Below are 21,411 nucleotides of genomic sequence, written 5' to 3'. Positions count from 1 at the left end.
CGCTCATTAGTATGGAATGTGCTAGGCCGCACTATCAGCCCTTTGACTCATCTTCACATGCTCAGAGGCTCACTAGCCAGAGAATTGCACTAATAATGAACTTAAGCAAGGCATTATGGATCTCTAGGCCTCTCTAACACTACAGGTCACTTGGTTACGCTCCTGAGGCCAATACACATGCTCTTCTAACACTCTGTCACACTATTGTGTGTCCAAGAAAGAAAACCCAGGAAAGGGCTATGGCTGGAGACAGGAGCAGGCTTGATTCATCATGGTTGCGATCAACAAGAGAAGGAAATAGGTTAGCCACCATTCTCATGTTGCCCCTGAGTGCATGCCTTTAGTATCTCATACATAACTGACTGGCAGCCATTCGTTCCAATGGGGGAAAGTCAGTCACAACACTTCATAGGCACGGGGAGAGCATGCAACTGTGGAAGGAGAAGAGAGCTGAGGGGTATATAGATGGTAGTGAGGAATGCACACACACCCCAGCTGAGGCTGGGAGTTTTGTGGATAGTGTGCCCATGCATACTCTTCCTTGTTTTGCAGATAAGGTCCTGTGTGATCTGGATATTGCATGTGTAAGGCTGGGTGTACAGAGGCTTGATCCATGCTATCTTTTCCTCCGTTAATATGGGGCTAGGACCACATGAATTGGGCTGCCACGCATTTGGCTTACACAGTGCCTTACACATGCAGCAGAAAGGACTGTTCATGCCTGCTCCGTCCACCACAGAATGATGAACTTGGGCCAGAGGAGTGTGTAACTGCCCTTTTAATGGTGCATTCAAACATATAAAAGTCATCACAGGGAGAGCAGTCCTATGGCCCCTAGACAGAGTCTGGGTGGCCTTAGAATAATTAAGCTTCCTGGATCTAAGGTTGGAGACACCACTCCGACTTCAGACCCAGGAGTCCAAGCTCCCTGCCCCCACTCCTCACAGCTGGCATGGAGAGAACCGCACCAGCTGCCTCTCCAAGGTCACAGAAGTGACCTCAGAGGGAAGGGACAGGGGTGTTCCTGTGGGAGGGGAGGCCACTGTATGAGGAATCCTCCAGCTTCCCCAGCCTCCTTCCATGCCCCTCCCCAATGCCTCAGCTAGACAGGCGAAAGCGCCTGTCTAGCTAACATGCAGAGCGGGAGGCACAGCAGAGGCAAGTGCACTGGATACTTTCAAGCCTCCAAGTTCGGAGGCTTACAGGCATCAAGGGCAGATCTGATAGGATTGTGCCCTTATTGTTTCAGTCATCAAATGTTGAATATGCATGTCTGAGCCACCCCCTGGTAATAAATGCACGTTAAAATGCATGTGCTAATTAGAAGCATCTTCAGTTCAATTTCGTGATGGAGATGGGAGGATATGGTATCTCTCAGAACTAAACTCAATATATCTCATATTTTAAAGAAAATTCCACATATTGTGTTTGTATTAGGGATGTACAAAACCCCTACCTTCCATCCCGGGGGGGGAAGGCGATCCATTCCTCCCCCGGAATCCTCGTGGGCTGGCTCCGCTCCACAGCGCTTCCGCAGAGCCAGCCACGGAGAGGAACAGGCTTCAAAGCAGATTCTGGTGGGGTAGGGTGGAGGTGAGTGCCCTCTTCCACTGCGGACTCCGGAGGCCGGATTCCTTTGAATCCGGCCTCATTGGGGTCTGTGGCAGATTTCTCTGACATCCCTAATTTGTATAGACCACCATATAATCATTACACACTCTACCTTCTTATATCAAAGATATTTCTGTATGCCTTCCATGTTTGGTTGCTGGTAATTTTTTTGGAAATTATGAAAGTACTGTCACTTACCCAGGAACAAAGGGTAACATGTCTGAGTTGTATCCCACCGATATTAAAGTCAACTGATTGAACGAAAAAGAAATTAAAGTAAACATATGCAGGATTATAAATTCTATTTTGTGTCTCTTTTTTTGCTAATAGTTTGTACTTAATTGCACAATAAAAAAATCTTAAATGGCATAACTTTAAGTTTAAATTATGTTTCTATTTTATTTCATTTCTGTTTTTAAGCAGCCCCCCGCCTCAGATTTTACAGTGTATCTTTGTTTACAATTCACTTTCCCACTTATATTAGTATCCAAGATAGAAGCATTTTCTTTCCTTTAATTAAGACATTGGGTAGAATATTATTTATCCTAGTAGGCATATTTATATGTTTTACTATAAGACAAATAGGCTATACATTTTCTCAGCAAAGCAATATTAATATTCTCTTTGTACATAATATACTCCAGCACATTTGGCCCATCAGGTGAAATAAATATTCGAAATGTTAGCATACAAAAACACTGCAAGTGCAGTGACCATCTGTACTTCTCTGTTGGGCTTTAAAGGACACCTCTCTCTTCCAAAGTTTTATAATACAAAGGGCAATTCACTAATTAGTACTGTAAATTAGTGTTGCCATGAGGTTAAATGGAAAAAACCCACCCAGCCCTTGCAGTATTTCAATTAATGTTATTTTTAATTGCTTGTATTAGCATTTGAGAACAAGATTGATTAGCTTTTGGCCATCAAAGAAACTGTTGAAGCTGTTAAATACTGAATAGGAAGTTGTTAATTATACTTAAAATCCATATATACTGTACATATCAATCTAGAAGGTCATCAGAGTACAGTAGAGTAGATGTGTTTTTGAGCCTGTTTTTATTTAAAACTCAGGAACAGATATATCTGTTTTCCTATATCTCAATTGATCATGGAAATTAACACCTCAAAAAATGCACAACTGTTCTTGTTGACTAAGGGCACAATCCTATGCATGTTTTGACAACAACAAAAAAGTCCTAAAACTCTCAGCATTCACCAGCCAGCGTGGTTTAGCCTTGAGAAGAGAAGATTGAGGGGAGATCAGATAGCGCTCTTCAAGTACTTGAAAGGTTGTCACAGAGAGGATCTCTTCTCGATCATCCCAGAGTGCAGGACATGGAATAATGGGCTCAAGTGACAGGAAGCCAGATTCTGGCTGAACATCAGGAAAAACTTTCTGACTGTTAGAGCAATACGACATCGGCACCAATTCCCTAGGGAGGTGGTGGGCTCTCCCACACTGGAGGCGTTCAAGACGAGGCTGGACAGCCATCTGTCAGGGATGCTCTGACTTGGATTCCTGCATTGAGCAGGGGGTTGGACTCGATGGCCTTGTAGGCCCCTTTCAACCCTACTATTCTATGATTCTATGATCCATAGAATTGTGCCCTAAATTACTTTTTTATATGCCCTTCCATTTAAGGGTTTTTTCCACCTTCGATATGTGATCAAAAAAGCAAGTATCAAAACTGTAGCCAAGGCCTAGTTCATAAAGCAGGTCTGTGTAGATCTTCTGCATGGTTAGAAGCCTCCTTGTGACAGTAGCAGCTATTGCTTCTGACAGGTGCTAAGTAACCTAGAGAGCCTCAATCCAGCCCCTTCTAACTTGCCTATACACAGACCTGCAGTACCTAAATTGTTCTCACAGCAGCAACAAAAGAACAAGGGTGTTTCTGCAGCCATGGGATTTCTTGGTTCCTTTCTGCTCCTGTAAAAAGAACTCAGGGGCTTCCAGAGGGTGAGCAAGCGGGCAGATGGCGGCATGCTGAGAGAGGGATGGATTTGGGCTCTCCAGCTGATATTTGTTAAAACCAATATATGGAGACTCCTGACCATGTGGAGGATCTGTTTAGGCCTGCTGAGTGAATAAGGCCAAAGGCTGTCAGCATTTGGACATTTGAAGGGCGGCCAAATCTTTGCTCAGGTAAGCATAATACACAAGTTTAATTGCATCCTTAATTGACTTGGGTCTGCTTTTAATCTTACTTTGGAACAAACCAAGGCACCTTTAAAACACAGTGTCAGGCCTGAAATACACGCATCTATCTTTGAAAGCACGTGAAGGGTAGAAGTTCAGAAGCATCCTGGCGCAGGGGCCTTCTCTCCCTATTAAACGCCTCTGTTATAGATTCTATTTATCCTTACAACGGGCTGTAACTAACTCCTAAGAGCCTGCAGATGAGGGTATAAGATCTCTTTTTATGGGGGAAATGTCTCCATAACATTACTTTTTCCCTGGATCGGGCCTGACTCCAGACTTTGGGGTCCCTGGCAGACTGCTCTCTTTCCCCCCCCAGAGCCAACCAGTGTCACTTGGACACCGCCCCCAGCAGCCACCAGCCTTGCAAGCGGGTTGGGCTGCTGCCAGTCTCCTTCTTCCACAAGTACCCGCTTGTGGGCTTACCCTGCAGTGACAGCTCTGTAATGGCCCAGGAGTCAAGTGACTGTTCAGCTGCTGGCCCATTACAGCACTACCGCAAGGTAAATCCGCAAGTGAAGAGGGGGGCTAGGGCAGCTGGCAGCCTCCTCCCTCTTGTTCATGAGTTCGCCTGGTGGCAGTTCTGGTGTGGATGGATAAGCCCACAAACAAGGGGGGCAGAATGGCACAACTGGCAAAGTCACGCTCAGTTGTGGGCTTATGGACCAATACAGCACCACTGAATAAGCCCATGAGCAGCCGGAGGAGGCTGGCAGCTGCAGCCACCAGGGTGCCCAAGTGGCGGAAGACGTTTGGCGGGGCGGCAGTAGGCAAGGTGTTAGGCATAGGCAGCCCCCAGCAAATGCCCCCATATGCCAAATGCTGCCACGGCCTGCCCTGAATTTCTTTCTGCGGTGATATCAATGCGGCCGCCCTCCCATGGTAAAATTAAAACCAGCCACAGAAAATGCAACGTTAGGCTTCACCAACCCGCTGAAGTCACTGGAACTTAATATTACATATGGCTGAAGATGAGAGAACGCATTACCGTTGCCACAGGGATATTGCTAAAATGGCCTTCCCATTAAAAAGGGTTCCTGGCCACCACTGTCTCGTAACGTTTAGAAGCAACAACATCATAGAACTTCACCATCACACCGTGAGGACCAGTCTACGTCATGGTTCATGCTTTCTTGAATAACATTTCTTCCGTTTGTTCTTATATATTTTTTTATTTATGGAATCTTCCACAGGACATTTCAATCAGGAGCAAAGGAAGTTTGGGTGGGGAGGAGATGTTTAAGCCTTTCCCTGCCAGCTGTTTAACCACTCAGACTTGCCCCCATAAGCGGTTGTCCCCCTTTAGGGGGGATAATCAACCTATCCATATCTGTTTTCCCTGTGGAGGGAAAACAGCAGAGGGGTGATTTTGAGTGGAAAACCACTGAAGGGGAAAACTCGGGCAGCCTGCTCCCTGCTGCCGCCTCCTCCTACAGCTGCTTTTCACTTTATAAACTATCAAGAACCTGTTCACATGTCTTCTGTGTAACCTTTAGCTTGGCCCTGGCCCTCTGGCCCTCTTCTCATGTTTGTTTATTTATGTATTTTATTTATGATAACATTTATATCATGCCTTTTTTCCTCCAGGGAACCCAAGGTGGCCTACGTGGTCCTCCTCCTCCTCTCTGTTTTATCCTCACAGCAACCCTGTGAGGGGTTGGGCTGAGAGTCAGTGACTGGCCCAAAGTCACCCAGTGAGCTTCATGGCAGAGTGGGGACCAGAACCTGGATTTCCTGCGTCCCAGTCCAGCACTCAAACCACTACACCACACTGTCTCTCCATATGTAGAGCCAACGCATGGTGAGAAAGAGGTCTGTGTCTCTCTCTGGGATGGAGGATAGCTAAGCTTACCAATACAATTGCTTTGGAACATCCTCAACCCAACTGCAGAGCTCTGGTATTCCGGAGAGCTGCAGACAATGAAACATGGATCAATAATTACAGTGTGAGTGCCAAAAGACTTGTGACAAGTACAATCAAACACAGGTGAGAAACCATTATAGTTTAGGGGAGATTCTGACTGAGGGCATCTCTACACCGGCAATTTATCGCACATTCATGATTGGCCACTCATGGAAGTTTACAGGTCCATTATACGACGTCGTAATCCTCCAGTGATTTTCTCACCATTTCCCCCTGCCTATCCTGTGTTATCCCCAAACGGAAAAAAAATCAATATTTTTCCAGCCTGCAGAACAGGAGCGCCATGGCCTGCCCATATATTTCTCCCGTAGCATGAAAAAATCGCTTTGTTTGGGATTGTTGGGGGCGCAGTCATGATGATGACAGCAGTGATGTCGGGGTGGTGGTCGTGTGGGTATACGGACCTGCCGGCTTGCAGCCATGCCGTGACTAAATGCAGTGCACTGACCTTTGCTCCCAACTTTGGCTGCTTATGCCACAACATGGAATGGCCAGTGTGCCGGCATGCAGTTCTCAGGGAAACTGGTACCTGTAGTGGTGGGGTTTGGGCAGTCCAGTGGAGGTCACTGTCCACCCACATTGCATGTCAGTCACAACCAAACCAATGTAATTTGAAGGGGGCAGGAACCAGGGACAAAATTTCATGATGCCCCCAGAGCATGTAATGGCTTTTTGCAGAAAAGTAGCCATCACTTCTTAAGAGGTGAACTGAGCCTGATCTGGTCTGATCTCGGAAGCTAAGCTGGGTCAGCCCTGGTTACTATTTGGATGGGGGACCGCCTGGGAATCAGGCTTCCTGCACTGAGCAGGGGGTTGGACTCGATGGTCTTGTGGCCCCTTCCAGCCCTATGATTCTGTTCTATGAACACCCTGTGAAAAGGTAAGGAACAGAATATCACGAGATAGAAACAACTGTGTAAAGGGGCCCGATCTAATCCTGCAATGAAACTGGATGGAGAAAGCCCAAGTATTTCTGTCCCCATGTGATTAAGCCCTTGGAGGCATTGAGTCATAATCCCACAGATGGTAGCTTTGCCCAGTTGGCTCCTCAGCCAAACACACACACCAAATGTTATAGGCCACATCTGTGGCTATAATAACAGTAAAGAAATCACATTTGCCTGCCATCAGTGTGCCTGCCAGTGGAGCTTTTCTGAGTGGTGTGGAATGCTTTGTATATAGGTTGTGAGGGTCAGCCAATAACCCTCAAAGGTCTGCTGTGACCAGCTTGCATTGCACATTGCAGATAAAGTCACTTGCAGTCATACTGACTTAAGGTGCAATCCTATGCATGTTTAGACAGAAAAAAGGCCTACAACTCCCAACATGCCCCAGCCAGTATGGCTGGCTGGGGCTTGCTGGGAGTTGTAGGCCTTTTTTTTCTGTCTAAACATGCATAGAATTGGGTCCTTAGATGCCTTAAATTTGACAAGAGTCAGGGTTGGATGTGGCCAGGACAGGACACAGGACATGTCTTCTCAGATGGCTTGGATATAGCTTGTCTACCCTGAGGAGGTGGACAAGCTGCTAGGAAGTTTAAGATCTACCAGTTGTTCTCTGGATCCCTGCCCTTCCTGGTTACTAAAATCTGCCAGAACCAGGCTTTCTGTCTGGACTTTAGCAGGGGTTAACAGAACACTATTCTAAAGCCTCTGACTGTGTGGATCATAACAAATTGTGGCAAGTTCTTCGTGGTATGGGCATACCAAGTCATCTTGTCTGCCTCCTGAGGAATCTGTATAACGACCAAGTAGCAACAGTAAGAACAGACCATGAAACAACGGACTGGTTTAAGATTGGAAAAGGAGTACGGCAGGGTTGTATACTCTCACCCTACCTATTCAACCTGTACGCAGAACACATCATGCGACGTGCTGGGCTGGATGAAGTCAAGGCTGGAGTTAAAATCGCTGGAAGAAACATTAACAATCTCCAATATGCAGATGATACCACTTTGATGGCTGAAAGCGAGGAGGAGCTGAGGAACCTCATGACAAAGGTGAAAGAAGAAAGTGCAAAAGCTGGGTTGCAGTTAAACCTCAAAAAAACCAAGATGATGGCAACCAGCTTGATTGATAACTGGCAAATAGAGGGAGAAAACGTGGAGGCAGTGACAGACTTTGTCTTTCTAAGCACAAAGATTACTGCAGATGCTGACTGCAGCCAGGAAATCAGAAGACGTTTACTTCTTGGGAGGACAGCAATGACAAATCTTGATAAAATAGTGAAAAGCAGAGACATCACACTGACAACAAAGGTCCGCATAGTTCAAGCAGTGGTATGCCCCATAGTAACCTATGGCTGCGAGAGCTGGAGCATAAGGAAGGCCGAGCGAAGGAAGAGAGATGCTTTTGAACTGTGGTGCTGGAGGAAAATTCTGAGAGTGCCTTGGACTGCAAGAAGATCAAACCAGTCCATACTCCAGGAAATAAAACCAGACTGCTCACTTGAGGGAAGGATATGAAAGGCAAAACTGAAGTACTTTGGCCACATAATGAGAAGAACAACCATGTGAAGAACAACAAAGAGCATGTGCAGATTGCCTTCTAAAACAAGCCCTTGCTAGTTTTTAAAACCCAAACTCTGGCCCTTTAGGTCTCCTGTTTAAGTGGAAGGCAAGGGAGCTGTGGCTCCCCTCATCCATTCCTGCCATGCTCTTATCACCCACTCCCTTTCCTCACCTGCTGTGAGGCATAGCTGGATTCCCACTCAGCAGAGCAGCTGAGAGGAGGGAGTGGATGTCAACACCCAGGGGGATATATGGAAGGGATTGCACCAGCCTTGTCTCCTGCTTTAGCAAGAGAATTTTTATATGTATGTATAATTTTTGTAAGCAACCATATACATAAGCAAGAATTCCTCTCAAGTTATAGGAGAGCAGACACGCAAAAAGAACGCATGGAATGATATTGGAATCAATTAAAAACAAAGGTAGGTGCAGATTCCCAATGTTAGCTTTTAGGAGTCTATGCACCATATAAAAACAGATTTCCATATTGTTGAGCTGTGTGTGTGTGTGTGTGTGTGTGTGTGTGTGTGTGAATGTGAATCAAGGCAACCACAGCTCTAAAAACATATGCTGGGAGTTGCAGGACTTCTTTTCTTCCTACACATGCATAGGATTGCATCCTTAAAGCACTGTGCCAAGTGACCCGTTGTGAGTGGGCACCTGTAGCCTCTCACATCTATTCAGTGGTGCTGTCACGGCAGGATTTTGAGGCAGGACTCTGGCCAGGGACCAACTCTGCAGAAGGCGCAAGAAGGCCCCAAATGCAGCTGGGCCCGCTTACCACATCTTGAAGTAAAGTAATACATATCACAAAGAGCACCCTTGTCCCCATAAGGGGCTAAAATTCCCAGGGGCTAAAATTACCTAACTGCACTTCCGCATCTAGTCACTGCTTCCACCGCAGAGGCTGTTTGAAATCCACCCCTTAAAAAAAAGAGAGAGACCCTGATTTCATTGCCAATAAGGTGAAAGATTTGAATGGTTCACTTAAAAAACTCACAGTAGACCACACTTCCCCCATGCTCTTGTGTTCTGGGAGAGGGTTGGGTGGGCCTGGCACTTGGTCTTAACCTGCCCTTTCAGTTAAACAGGACTGCAATTACAACTGGATAGAAAATTTGCACTGCAGTGAAGTGTATAGGAATCTAATTTAGCTTATTTGCATGGGCTAATTTCTGGATACAAAGTCCACTCAGATACTGTGAGCTTCACAAGTGAAATAGCCAAATGAACCAGAAGAAATACTGCAGCAATGAAGAAAAATGAGCTATAATATGCGTCTACTCAGTTGATCTGGAACCAAATTGCTGGCTACTTTTTGATGTGGTAAATTTTCATGTAAACATTTTGTTTGGATACATCCATGTGTGGTGAGGTGTATTTTCCATGACAGGACAAACCCTAATGTTCACTGGTTTGGCTTTAGTCCAGTAAGGGAGCAATCTGATGGCCCCTAGACATTGTCTGAGAGTCCATGGCATAGTGGGGATTCCCCCTTCTGAGGCTGGAGACAGCGCTCTGCCCTTGGAAGGGGAAGTCAGAAATCTGACCTCCCCTCCCCCTTGCAGCCAGTACAGAAAGAACAGCACCGGCTGCCCTTCGAGGTCTGAAAATTGACCTTCGAGAGGGGGAAAGGTGGGCATTCCAGTGGCTGGGGAGGAGACCAGAGAGGCCAGGATACGAGCTATCCTGAGCCTCTTTCAGTCTTCGTCCTTCCCCCTCTGAGACGCTTTTGCTATATGGGCTAAAAAGCCCATCTAGCAAAAAAGGCAGGGCGGGAAGACTGGGAGGCGAAGATCGCCTCCAATGCTCCTCCCACCCTGCATTGGATGATCAGAAGCCTCCAGGTTTGGGGGCTTCCAGTCATCAAGGGCACAATCAATAGCACTGCACCCTAAATGGCTCTCATGACATGACAGTGCACTGTATACTAGGGACAAGGAACGGGTGACCTTCCAGATGTTGGTTTGTAATTCCCATCATCCCATTAGCTACTCTGGCTAGAGCTGATGGGAATTGCAGTCCCTCAACATTTGGTGGGCCATATGTTCCCTACTCCTGCTGTATACAAATAAAATAGTTTATGACATAAAAATGTATCACTTCAAAAAGTAATGTGTGAATTGACCCTATTTCAATTAAATAAGTTTATATTTAAGTCAGCATCATTACCATATTTCATCTAAAGTGACATTCGAGGTGAATTTGGAAGTTCTTAAGCAAAGCAGTTGAGGAATTTTGAGGGAATATAAAAAGGTGCATTCAAACAGAGAAGTTACCACACAGAAACAATGTAATAAAATCACCTTTGGAGTAACTTCACCATGTAAAAAAAAAATAACGGATGAACTGAGCCAATGGTTTTCAAGAAATAAATGGTGAGGTTTGCAAGTTGTCTCAAGAGGATCCTGTAGAATTTTCAGAGGGGTTATAAATGTAAAAAACATTGGCAACCCAAAAATGCTCTTTCTTTTGAAGTAGATTAGCAATTTTCTCCATTAACATTTTTCTAACTATAATGGAGCAACCGCATTGTGTATGCATAATTAATCCATTCTTCAAACTAATTTTTGACATGTTGGTCAGTAAATACAGTGAAAATATGTTTTCCAAAAGCTGTTGTTTAAAGGCATGTGTTAAAAGCACAAGGCAAACAGAAATCTGTGCTTCATTACCACCAGCCCAGATGATAAATCTAACAAAACAGAATTAATAGTCTCTAATTATCAGGTATATACTTCACCTGGAGCACCAGATTCAGTCACAATTGCCAATACGTTAGCATGTAATTGCCCTTGGAGTGCTATAATTCATTGCACAAACTGTGATCAACTTCATAGGGGAAAAAAGTGTGAGAAAATTATAATGAAGGTGAAATTTAATTATTTCAAAAGCAGAATGTATGTGATAATCTTGGAGGAGTTCAAATGAAGATTTTGAGTGAAGTTTCAGTAAATAAAATGCTTGTACTTTGTGCTCATTATTAACACACTGCAAAATGAAACTAATTCTATCGAAAGAGATGGGGAAAAATAATCTGAGAAATATTTTGAATTTCCCACATGAGATGTGGTATTTCCACAAAATTAGCTTAGGGAGAACCTTGGAAAATGGAGCTGCTGCTATCTTCTGCTGCACAAGAGGTTTTTCAGCATGTAATTATGTTTTGTCAGATGGAGGGCAAAATATATGTGATTTTTACAAAGAGGGTTAGAAAGGGAGCCCTTTCTCATATACAGCGGTGTGATAGGTTTACACATTCCACCTGCTCCACTCTCCTTAGACTAACAGTGTCACAAAAGTTATCCCAAACAGAAATATGAAGCTTGCCGCAGTCAGCATGAGAAGGACTAAGAAAAAAAGAGGACCTCCATCAGCCAAAAGCAGAATTCAGAACTCAGTCTAATATGGGGATGCTTCATAGGGAATTGAGAAATTTAACCCCCCCACCCACCCTCTGCCATTATTATAAGTCAGGTAGTGCTAACCAGTAGCCAAGGAGCCAGTCCCAAAGTAATCTTATCTGGCTAAATAACTGTACCAAGTTGTAGTGAAAACCTTGCCCATAAAGTTTCACTCACAGGAAAACACAAACCAAAAAGAAAAGAAATAGTCCATACTTTAATATTGTATCTCTCTTCAAATTTGGTAGGTAATGCCTGAGCTCTTTCTTTCTTTCTTTCATTCTTTCTTTCTTTCTTGTTTAAATTTATGGCCCGCCCTTCACCCAATGGTTCCAGGGACGGGTGCATACATATCAATAAAACAATATAAAACAAACTAAAAACCACCCATAAAAACTCAGTCCAAAAGACAGCTTCACCAGAGGGAAAAAACAATATTAGCTCATATAATTCATCCACTTCCAAAGGCCTGGGTAAACAGGTGTGCCTTGATTTGCCAACAGAATGCATGCAACGAAGGTGCCAGAAACACCATGGAGGGGAGGGAATTCCACAGCCATATCTGCTCCACAGCTATGGCACACATTTTAATGTACACAGCCTGAGCACTGGGTGGCAAAACATATTTCCGAACCCCAAACCACTGTGTACAAATGGACAAACCCATATGTTGGCTATCATGCCTTGTTGAAAGACAGCCTCATAGATACCGCTTCCGATTTCTCCTTATTATTTAATGATGTAGGATCAGATCTCTGTGAACACAATTGCCTGGATCAGGCATAGGTGACATTTTTGGGCTGTGAGCACATTTGAGAGTTTGAGAAACTGTCCTATACACCAGCACAAAATGGCTGCCATGGGAGGTGTGGCAAAGGACAAGTAACCTGCCCCAAAGTCTGAGTACAAGGCAGAGGTGGGTCTGAGCCCCAACACACTAAACAACGCCTTTGAACCCATAGTTTTCAGCACCAATGGAAACCTATTTCACAGCAATCCCAGCTGCTGGTAAGAAAACATGTTAATTTAAAAAAACAAGGAGGGGAAAGTGCCAAGAAAGATGTCTGGGGAAACATTGGTGCTCACGGGCAAGACGTTGCCTACCCCAGGCCTAGATGGCAAATGCCCTATTCATTTTGTTTTATACAAATTACTGGGAAGGAAGGCGTCTCTTTTTAAATCAAGACTGGTGTTTACAGGATCTGATTTTTTTTTTCTGGTTATATACATTTCTGTGCCCTATAGATAATACCTTGCCAGCCAGTAGCCTTTGCCCCTGTTTCTCTAGAGCAGGGATCCCCAACATGGTACCTGCAGGTGCCAGCATCTCCATGGGGACCGTCAATCAATCTTTATTACAGTTGAATGACCAACGTATGAGGGCCTCCAATAGCAGCTGTGAAGCTCTCTACTCCCTGTCCCCTTAAAAAAAATTATTAAAACCTTGAAAAACATTAGGGTGCCAGGTTCTCCTTTGTATTCCTGAACCTGCCACTAATCAGATATTTGGACAGCAGGAACAGAAAGAAAGAGTTGCTTCCTGGCTCCTCCCAATCTTCCATCCACACAGACCTTTCCCTTTTGATCTCTCTCCACCCCCAGCCTCTAGCCTTGTTATTTCTCTCCCCATAACCTCTTTCATTGCTATTTCTCTCCCTTCCCTGGCCCTAGCCTTCTTCTTCCTCTCTCTTCCTAGTCCCTAGCCTTGCTCTTTTTCTCCCACTCACCCCTTTGCCTTGCTATTTTCTCCTCCTTCCCAGCCTCTAGCCTCAGTATTCCCCCTCCTCTTTAGCTCACTGTTCCCCCCCCCGCCTCTAGCCTGGCTCTTTCTCTCCCCCTTGCCTTGCTGTTTCCCCCTCCCTCCCAGCCTCTACCCACAGTATTTCTCCCCCACCTGTTCACCTTGCTGTTTCTCATCCCCCCTAGCCTCTATCCTTGCTGTTTCTCTCACTGTTCACAGGTGTTGATATTGCACATCCCTATTATCTTTTGAACCAGAAGAGGACACAGCCCCTCCCTGGTAGCATCTTCGGGCCCTGGCATTCCTGGTTGAAGCCTGGAATTCCTGACAGATATTGACCCGGTTTGGACGTCATGGCAGCAAATCACGGGCTATTTAACCCCCCCATTTGTGGGGTTTTCCTGAGCTGCTTCCACTCTCTGTGAGAGTGTTTTCCAAACCTGGACACTCTGGGTTGTTTATGCATTAAACAACTCAGAGTTAACCCATGATTTGTTGTTAGGTGACATGTGAACTGCCCCTTTGTTTTTTTAAAGTGCAGATACAAGTATCCAAACATTATTACTTCTACTGCAGTTGCAACAGGAGCCTAGTTTCTCATGTAGCAGCATTTTTCTAATGTCTTTATCCAGCATTGTTCAAACAGCCCAGTATTTCTCCGATCAGAAGCTGCTACTTCTCTCAGCTGTTTGCCTCAGCGACGATGGGAAGGAAGCTTTTATAAAAGATGACCTTTTCATGATGAGTTCCTTATACATACTGAGACAGTCCTGCAAATCCTACATGCTGGATGTTATTGCAGGCAAGAGTGATGATTTAGCGGCTGCCATTGTGAGGATCCAACCACAATCCTTTTCATGCTGGTGGTTTTGCAGCATTTGTGTATTAAAGCTAGAGTGTCAGGAAGAACTGAGTGCATTTCATATACCTCTCTAGTGGCAATAAGGCTTTGTGATGGGAACTCTACCCTAGAGTCTTTGGTTTTCTTGTAAATGTATATTTACTCGTAAAATATAATATAGGGTTCTTATTACTTTAATGGACTGTGACCTGCTTTGCTTGCACTGTCAAAAAGTACAGAGAGGGTGGCTCGCAATTTTTTTGAAAAAAACGATAGGCCTCTGAAAAGCTTCCAAGGCCTATATGTTCCGATAAACCATTTTCTTATAATAAAGGCTACTATTAGCTGCTCCTTTATTGACTCACCTGCATTTAATCCTGTTAGGATCACCTTTATTGAAGCATAAAAGACACTTTGTGATACTGTTTGAAAGGTTCAGGAGCAGAAGATAACTGGCAGACAGGGACATGAGCTCTTTTCTGTCATTCTGGTGACAACACCTTTGCGAGGCCACCACAATGAGGTAGAGTTGCCAGGTGGTGTTGTGTGCAGGAGAGGTATTTGGAGTGGGGAGTCCCTTATGGCAATGGGCGTGTGTGTGTGTTGAAGTGTCTGGGTCTGGTTAAGAGGGCAAAATAAGGATCACACTTCAAGAGGCAAGCCATGGTTAGAATCCAGTGAAGGCAGCCTGGTGAGGACCAAAATCAGACATTACTTTAAAGCCTTAGGTAGCAGTTGCATAGTTTATTCATTTTAACTCTATAAGAGGTGTAGAGCCCTTGCCTTGATCCATACCTTAAAAGCCCCTTGCCCCCATGCTAGGTTCCCAATCTGTATTGGGGGCCTGCAACTACTTTTGAGTAAAAATGAATAAAAGATATAGGTGCTACATACAAATGTAAAGTAATGCCTGTTTTGACCCTGAAGCATGCAGGGAAATAGGCAGTGGGTGCAACTGGCTAGACCGGGGAACCTAAAGAGAGGCTTATAACACCAAGAAGAGGCGTAGGACAGCTTATAGCTGAAACGGCAAGCAAGCTGTGTGAGGTGTATAGCTGTAAGTGGCTTTTTGCACAGTTAATGAATCGACATGAAAGGGAAACTGATATAGGGGCAGGAACCAATCAAGATGTGGCGAACGGACAGAGGAGAAGTGCTAGTAAATATATTTAAGTTCAAGAGATTTACTGGTGGTGGAAAGTAGCACGTCTTTCTCCCACTTTTTTAACTTTAATTTTCAGTGCCATCTGTAGCCATGGTAACACCAACAAAGGTTACCAACAGAACTGTTCTCAAGAGTTGGTGGCTGACATTTTTTACCCAGAATCCTGGGCTTTGCATCATTCTAGGGGAAAATGGCATGGAGGGTGCCATTTTTCCCACAATGCCCTCGGATGATGCTGTATCCAGGGCATTCTGGGTAAAATGTGGTGGCCACCAACTGCTGAGAAGATCCCCATCACCTTCATTTGTGTTGCCATGGCTGCAAGCAGCAGAGGTAAGCTCACTTAGAATCATAGAATCATAGAATAGTAGGGTTGGAAGGGGCCTACAAGGCCATCGAGTCCAACCCCCTGCTCAATGCAGGAATCCAAGTCAGAGCATCCCTGACAGATGGCTGTCCAGCCTCATCTTGAATGCCTCCAGTGTGGGAGAGCCCACCACCTCCCTAGGTAATTGGTTCCACTGTCGTATTGCTGTAGCAGTCAGGACGTTTCTCCCGATGTTCAGCCGGAATCTGGCTTCCTGTCACTTGAGCCCATTATTCCGTGTCCTGCATTCTGGGATGATTGAGAAGAGATCCTGGCCTTCTTCCTCTCTGTGACAACCTTTCAAGTACTTGAAGAGCGCTATCATCTCTCCCCTCAGTCTTCTCTTCTCAAGGCTAAACATGCCCAGTTCTTTCAGTCTCTCTTCATAAGGCTTTGTTTTCAGTCCCCTGATTATGCTTGTTTCCATCCTCTGAACCCTCTCCAGCTTGTCTTCATTCTTCTTTAAGTGCGGTGCCCAGAACTGGACACAGTACTCCAGATGAGGCCTAACTAGTGCTAAGTAGAGGGGAAGTAGTACTTCCTGGGATTTGGAAGCTATGCTTCTATTAATGCCGACCAAAATAGCATTTGTCTTTTTTGCAGCCACATCACATTGTTGGCTCATATTCGGCTTGTGAACTACAACAATTCCAAGATCCTTCTTGCTTGTAATGTTGTTGACCCACGTATCCCCCATCTTGTAACTGAGCATTTGGTTTCTTTTTCCTAGGTGCAGAACTCAGCATTTATCCCTATTAAATTTCATTCTGTTGTTTTCTGTCCAGCACTCCAGTCTATCCAGATCACTTTGAATTTTGTTTCTGTCTTAGCTATCCCGTCCAATTTTGTGTCATCTGCAAATTTGATCAGCATTCCCTGCACCTCCTCCTCCAAGTCATTAATAAAAATGTTGAAGAGCACTGGGCCCAGGACTGAGCCCTGCAGTACCCCACTCGTTACCTCTCCCCAGTTTGAGAAGGTCCCATTGATAAGCACTCCTTGAGTCCGATTCTGTAGCCAACTGTGGATCCACTGGATCGTTGTTTCATCTAGCCCACTTTGAGCTAGTTTGCTCATCAGGATATCATGGGGCACTTTGTCAAAAGCTTTCCTGAAGTCGAGGTATATTATGTCCACAGCATTCCCACCATCCACAAGGGAGGTTATTTGATCAAAAAATGAGATCAGATTTGCCTGGCAGGATTTGTTCTTCACAAATCCATGTTGGCTTCGAGTAATCAGTGCATTGTTTTCAAGGTGCTTCCAGATGGATCGCTTTATAATCTGCTCCAGAATTGTCCCAGGGATTGATGTCAGACTGACTGGTCTGTAGTTCCCAGGTTCCTCCTTTTCACCGTTTTTGAAGATAGGGACAACGTTAGCCCTCCTCCAGTCATCTGGCACTTCACCCGTCCTCCATGATTTCTCAAAGAAAATAGACAGCAGTTCTGAGAGTTCTTCTGCCAGTTCCTTTATTACTCTAGGACGCAGTTCATCTGGCCCTGGAGATTTGAATTAATTCAAAGTAATTAGGTGTTCCTTGACCATATGCCTATCGATCTCAAGCTGCAATCCTGCCCCTTCAGCCTGTACTTCGCCTTTGCCAGGGGGGTCATAGACCCTCTTTTGGGAGAAGACTGAGCCAAAGTAGGAATTGAGCACCTCTGCCTTTTCTTTGTCATCTGTTATCATTTTGCCATCCTTATTTAATAGCTGAACCACCATTTCTTTCCTCTGTCTTTTACTGTGCACGTAGCTGAAGAAAGCCTTTTTGTTGCTTTTAGCATCCCTCGCTAACCTCAGCTCGTTCTCAGCGTTAGCCTTCCTGATATCATCCCTGCAATTGTGTGCTACCTGCCTGTAGCCTTCCTTTGTTGCTTGGCCTTCTTTCCACTTCCTATATGTGTCCTTTTTTGTTTTCAGGTCATCTCTAAGCTTTTTGTGAAGCCACATTGGCTTCTTCTGTTGTCTTCCATCTTTTCTTCTTGTTGGAATTGTTTGTAATTGTGCCTTTAGAATTTCCTTTTTTAAAAGCTCCCACCCATCTTGGACTCATTTTCGCATTAAGAGTCGCTTGCCATGGGACCTTACTTATCATTGTTCTGAGTTTATTAAAATCAGCTTTTCTAAAACCCAGGGTACATGTTTGACTACACTTGGCTTTTGCTTCCCTTAGAACCAAGAACTCAAGTATAACATGGTCGCTTTCCCCCAGAGTTCCTGTAACTGCTACTTTACCCACTAAGTCATCTGTGTTGGTTAGGATCAAGTCAAGGATAGCCAATCCTCTAGTTCCTTCCTCTACTTTCTGTAGGAGGAAGTTATCCTTCACACAAGTCAGGAATTTCCTGGAGGGGCCATGTTTTGCAGAATTTGTCTCCCAACAAATATCAGGGAAATTGAAGTCCCCCATTACTACTACCTCATGCTTCGTTGAAACATTGGCTATTTGCTTTTCAAAAGTTTCATCCTCGTCTTCTCCTTGATTGGGTGGCTGGTAGTAGACTCTGACCACCAGGTTCCTTCTATTCTTTGCTCCATTTATTTTGATCCAGATGCTCTTGATGGGGCTACCAAGCTCGTCCTCCTGTATTTCTGTGCAGAGATATGTATTTTTCACATATAGTGCAACCCCACCTCCCTTTCTGTTCCTTCTGTTCTTTTTGAACAAGTTATATCCTTCAATTGCTGTATTCCAGTCATGAGACCCATCCCACCAAGTCTCAGTTACACCTATCAAGTCATAATTTCCCTCTTGTTCATTCAAGTTAAGAGTTCAAGTTCATTCTGTTTGTTTCCCATACTCTGGGCATTAGTATATGGATATTGAAGACCATGTGCTTTATAGTCTGGCTTTCGTCCTACATGTTTCTGAAGACTATTATCGGGCGCTATTAGAGCTGTTCTCTCCGTTGCAGTGCATGAGCCTTCGTCCATTGTTACCCCCAACTTTACATCTCCCTTCCCCAGAGGATTCAGTTTAAAGCCCCGCTGATGAAGTTCTTCATGCTGTGGCCAAACACATTCTTCCCATCCTTTGTGAGGTGCAACCCATCCCTTGCCAACAGCCCATCTTCCAGGAAGTATAGCCCGTGGTCCCAGAATCCAAATCTCTGTCATCGGCACCACCTTTGTAACCAGTCATTCACCCGGAGTATTTTTCTTTCCCTTTCTATCCCTCTTCTAACTACTGGAAGGATGGATGAGAAAACTATCTGGGCCCCAAAGTTCTTGCGTTTCCTTCCCAAAGCGTCAAAGTCTGATGTGATTTCTTCGTAGCTCTGCTTGGCGGTATCATTTGTTCCCATATAGATGAGAAGAAAGGATAACTCTGCAGGTTATCCTCCACTCTCATCCTCAAGTACCTGGAATCGGTTCCACACCTCCACTGCTTCCACTGGTGCAGAGTGGTGCCTAGTTCTTCTTCTCCTGTCACCCTTTTCCAAGGAGTATCCTCTACTGCATTTTTCCTCACCTCAGCATTTCCCACTTCTGCCTCAGCTTGCTGTTGCTCTTCAAGCTTCTGGTCTTCACTTTGCTGCTGTAGTTCCACCATTCTGTCCAAGAACTCTTCGTGTTCTCTTATTCCCCGGAGGGTTGACAGTCGCCGCTCCAGTCCTCTTACTTTTTCTTCCAGCAGCATGATCAACTTGCACTTGTTGCAGGTGTAGCCAATGTTGTTCTCAGGCAAGAAAGCAAACATGGCACACACCTTGCAGGTCACCACCACTGGAGAGTCTTGTCCTTCCATAGCTTCTTTTCCCTTTTTGTGTCTAGCTTTGTGATTGTTCTAGACTAGCCTGTGCCTGGTCCTCTACTCACTAGAGGTTAAAAGCAGAGTCCCACTGGTGTGGAAGTGTGTGTTACAAGAAAAATAATTTTTAAAAAATGTTAGGGGCCTCCCCCTTGACCTCCTCTGCCGAACTCTCCTGGCCAGCTCCTGTTTGCTCCCCCTGTTTGCTCGCTCCCTGGGGAGCTTGCTTGCTTCTGTAGTCCCTGGACCAGCTGGAGCAGCTTCCTCTGGGAGGCAAGAAACAGACTGAAGCTTCCTGCCCACACAGCTCCTGGGAGTACTCAAGCCATACACCCCCCAAATTCAGTTGGAGCTCTCAGGAGCACCTGGTGAGCTCAGAGCCACTCAGAAGGATAAAGGACAGTCCCCGGGGCTTCCTGCAGCCCACTTACCTCTTTGCCTCTGTCTCCTTTGTTTCCTTTGTCCCTTCTACCACTGCAACTCCCCTGGCCAACTCCTGTTTCCTCCTCCGTTCGCTCGCTCTGGTCGCTCACACTCTAGGAGCTTGCTTGCTTCTGTAGTCCCTGGACCAGCTGGAGCAGCCTCCTCTGCTCTGCTCTGCTCAGAGGTGGAAAACAGACACTTCCCTGACAAACCCTTTGAAAAATCCCCCCTCCCTCAAAAAATGGCTTCCAGCTTTAAGGACCTATTCCTCCCCTTTTAAATTGGAGCCAGAAGTTTCTGACTGCAGATTTTCTGCTCAGCATTAGCCAACACAGGTTTAGGAAGACAGATATTTTCCAAGTAGGAAGATCCTAGGCTGTAAAAGAAGCACTTCTTTTGGGAGCTTGTGCTGACATTCACAGTCACTTTTGTTCCTCAATGAGATTTTTGTGTGTTGTATACAGGAGGGCTTGTGGATCCTGAGAGGCAGTGTTTTATTGCACACTTTAGGGTCAAGAGCCAATGGCTGCCTTTCACCCTAGATTGGAACTCCCAAATTTGACTCAGACTTGGGTTCAATCCATATTAATACTTGGAACATATTGGGACCTACATTTTTTCTGCTCAATAAATCTACTTCAGGTACCCCTTTCTATCCCTTTTGGTTTCACCTTTTAATCTGGAAAATTATGGACAGTCCAGACATCCAGGGTGTTAGTGGGGCAAAATAAGTATAACATTAAGGGAGTTATTTTAACCATCATGGGTATCTAGTCACAGTTTTAATTATTTTATCTGTTCAAATGGTGGAAAATTCCCATCTAGCAACATTGCATTGCAGTGACATAACTGGGTAGTGATGTAGACAGCTATTAATGGATAAGTTATAGATTAAATTAGTCACTCACAGTGGTGGATACATGATCTGTATTTTCCTATTTAAGTGACATTTAGTATTACCCACTGGGATTGCATTTTTTTTAAAGAAAGTAACTCTTGATAGGGATGTACGAAACCCCCTTACCTGGAGTCTGCGAGGGGTCTGCAGGGGGCGGGGATGCGATCCGTCCCTCCTGCCCGGAATCCTCACTGGCCGGCTCTGCTCTGCGGCAAGTCCGTGGAGCCGCCGGCCTGCTCTGGCTGCTGGCAGACTTCCGTCCACTGCCAGTCTGCAGACACAAATGGCGTCCGGCGTAGTGGACGCCATTTGCATCCCTGCTCTTTGCCGTGATAGGCTACGTAAATCTTTACATAGCCTATCATGGCAAAGAGCAGGGACACAAATGGCGTAGCGGATGCTACGTAAATATTTATGTAGCCTATTACTGCAAAGAATAGGGACGCGAATGGCATCCGCTATGCCATTTGCGTCCCTGCTCTTTGCCGTGATAGGCTACGTAAATCTTTACATAGCCTATCATGGCAAAGAGCAGGGACACAAATGGCGTAGCGGATGCTACGTAAATATTTATGTA

The sequence above is a fragment of the Heloderma suspectum genome, chromosome 5 (genome assembly GCF_057233095.1).
Source record: "Heloderma suspectum isolate Gila_16-S chromosome 5, 16-S_ref, whole genome shotgun sequence".
Lineage (NCBI taxonomy): Eukaryota > Metazoa > Chordata > Lepidosauria > Squamata > Helodermatidae > Heloderma > Heloderma suspectum.
This window is presented reverse-complemented; position numbering follows the sequence as displayed.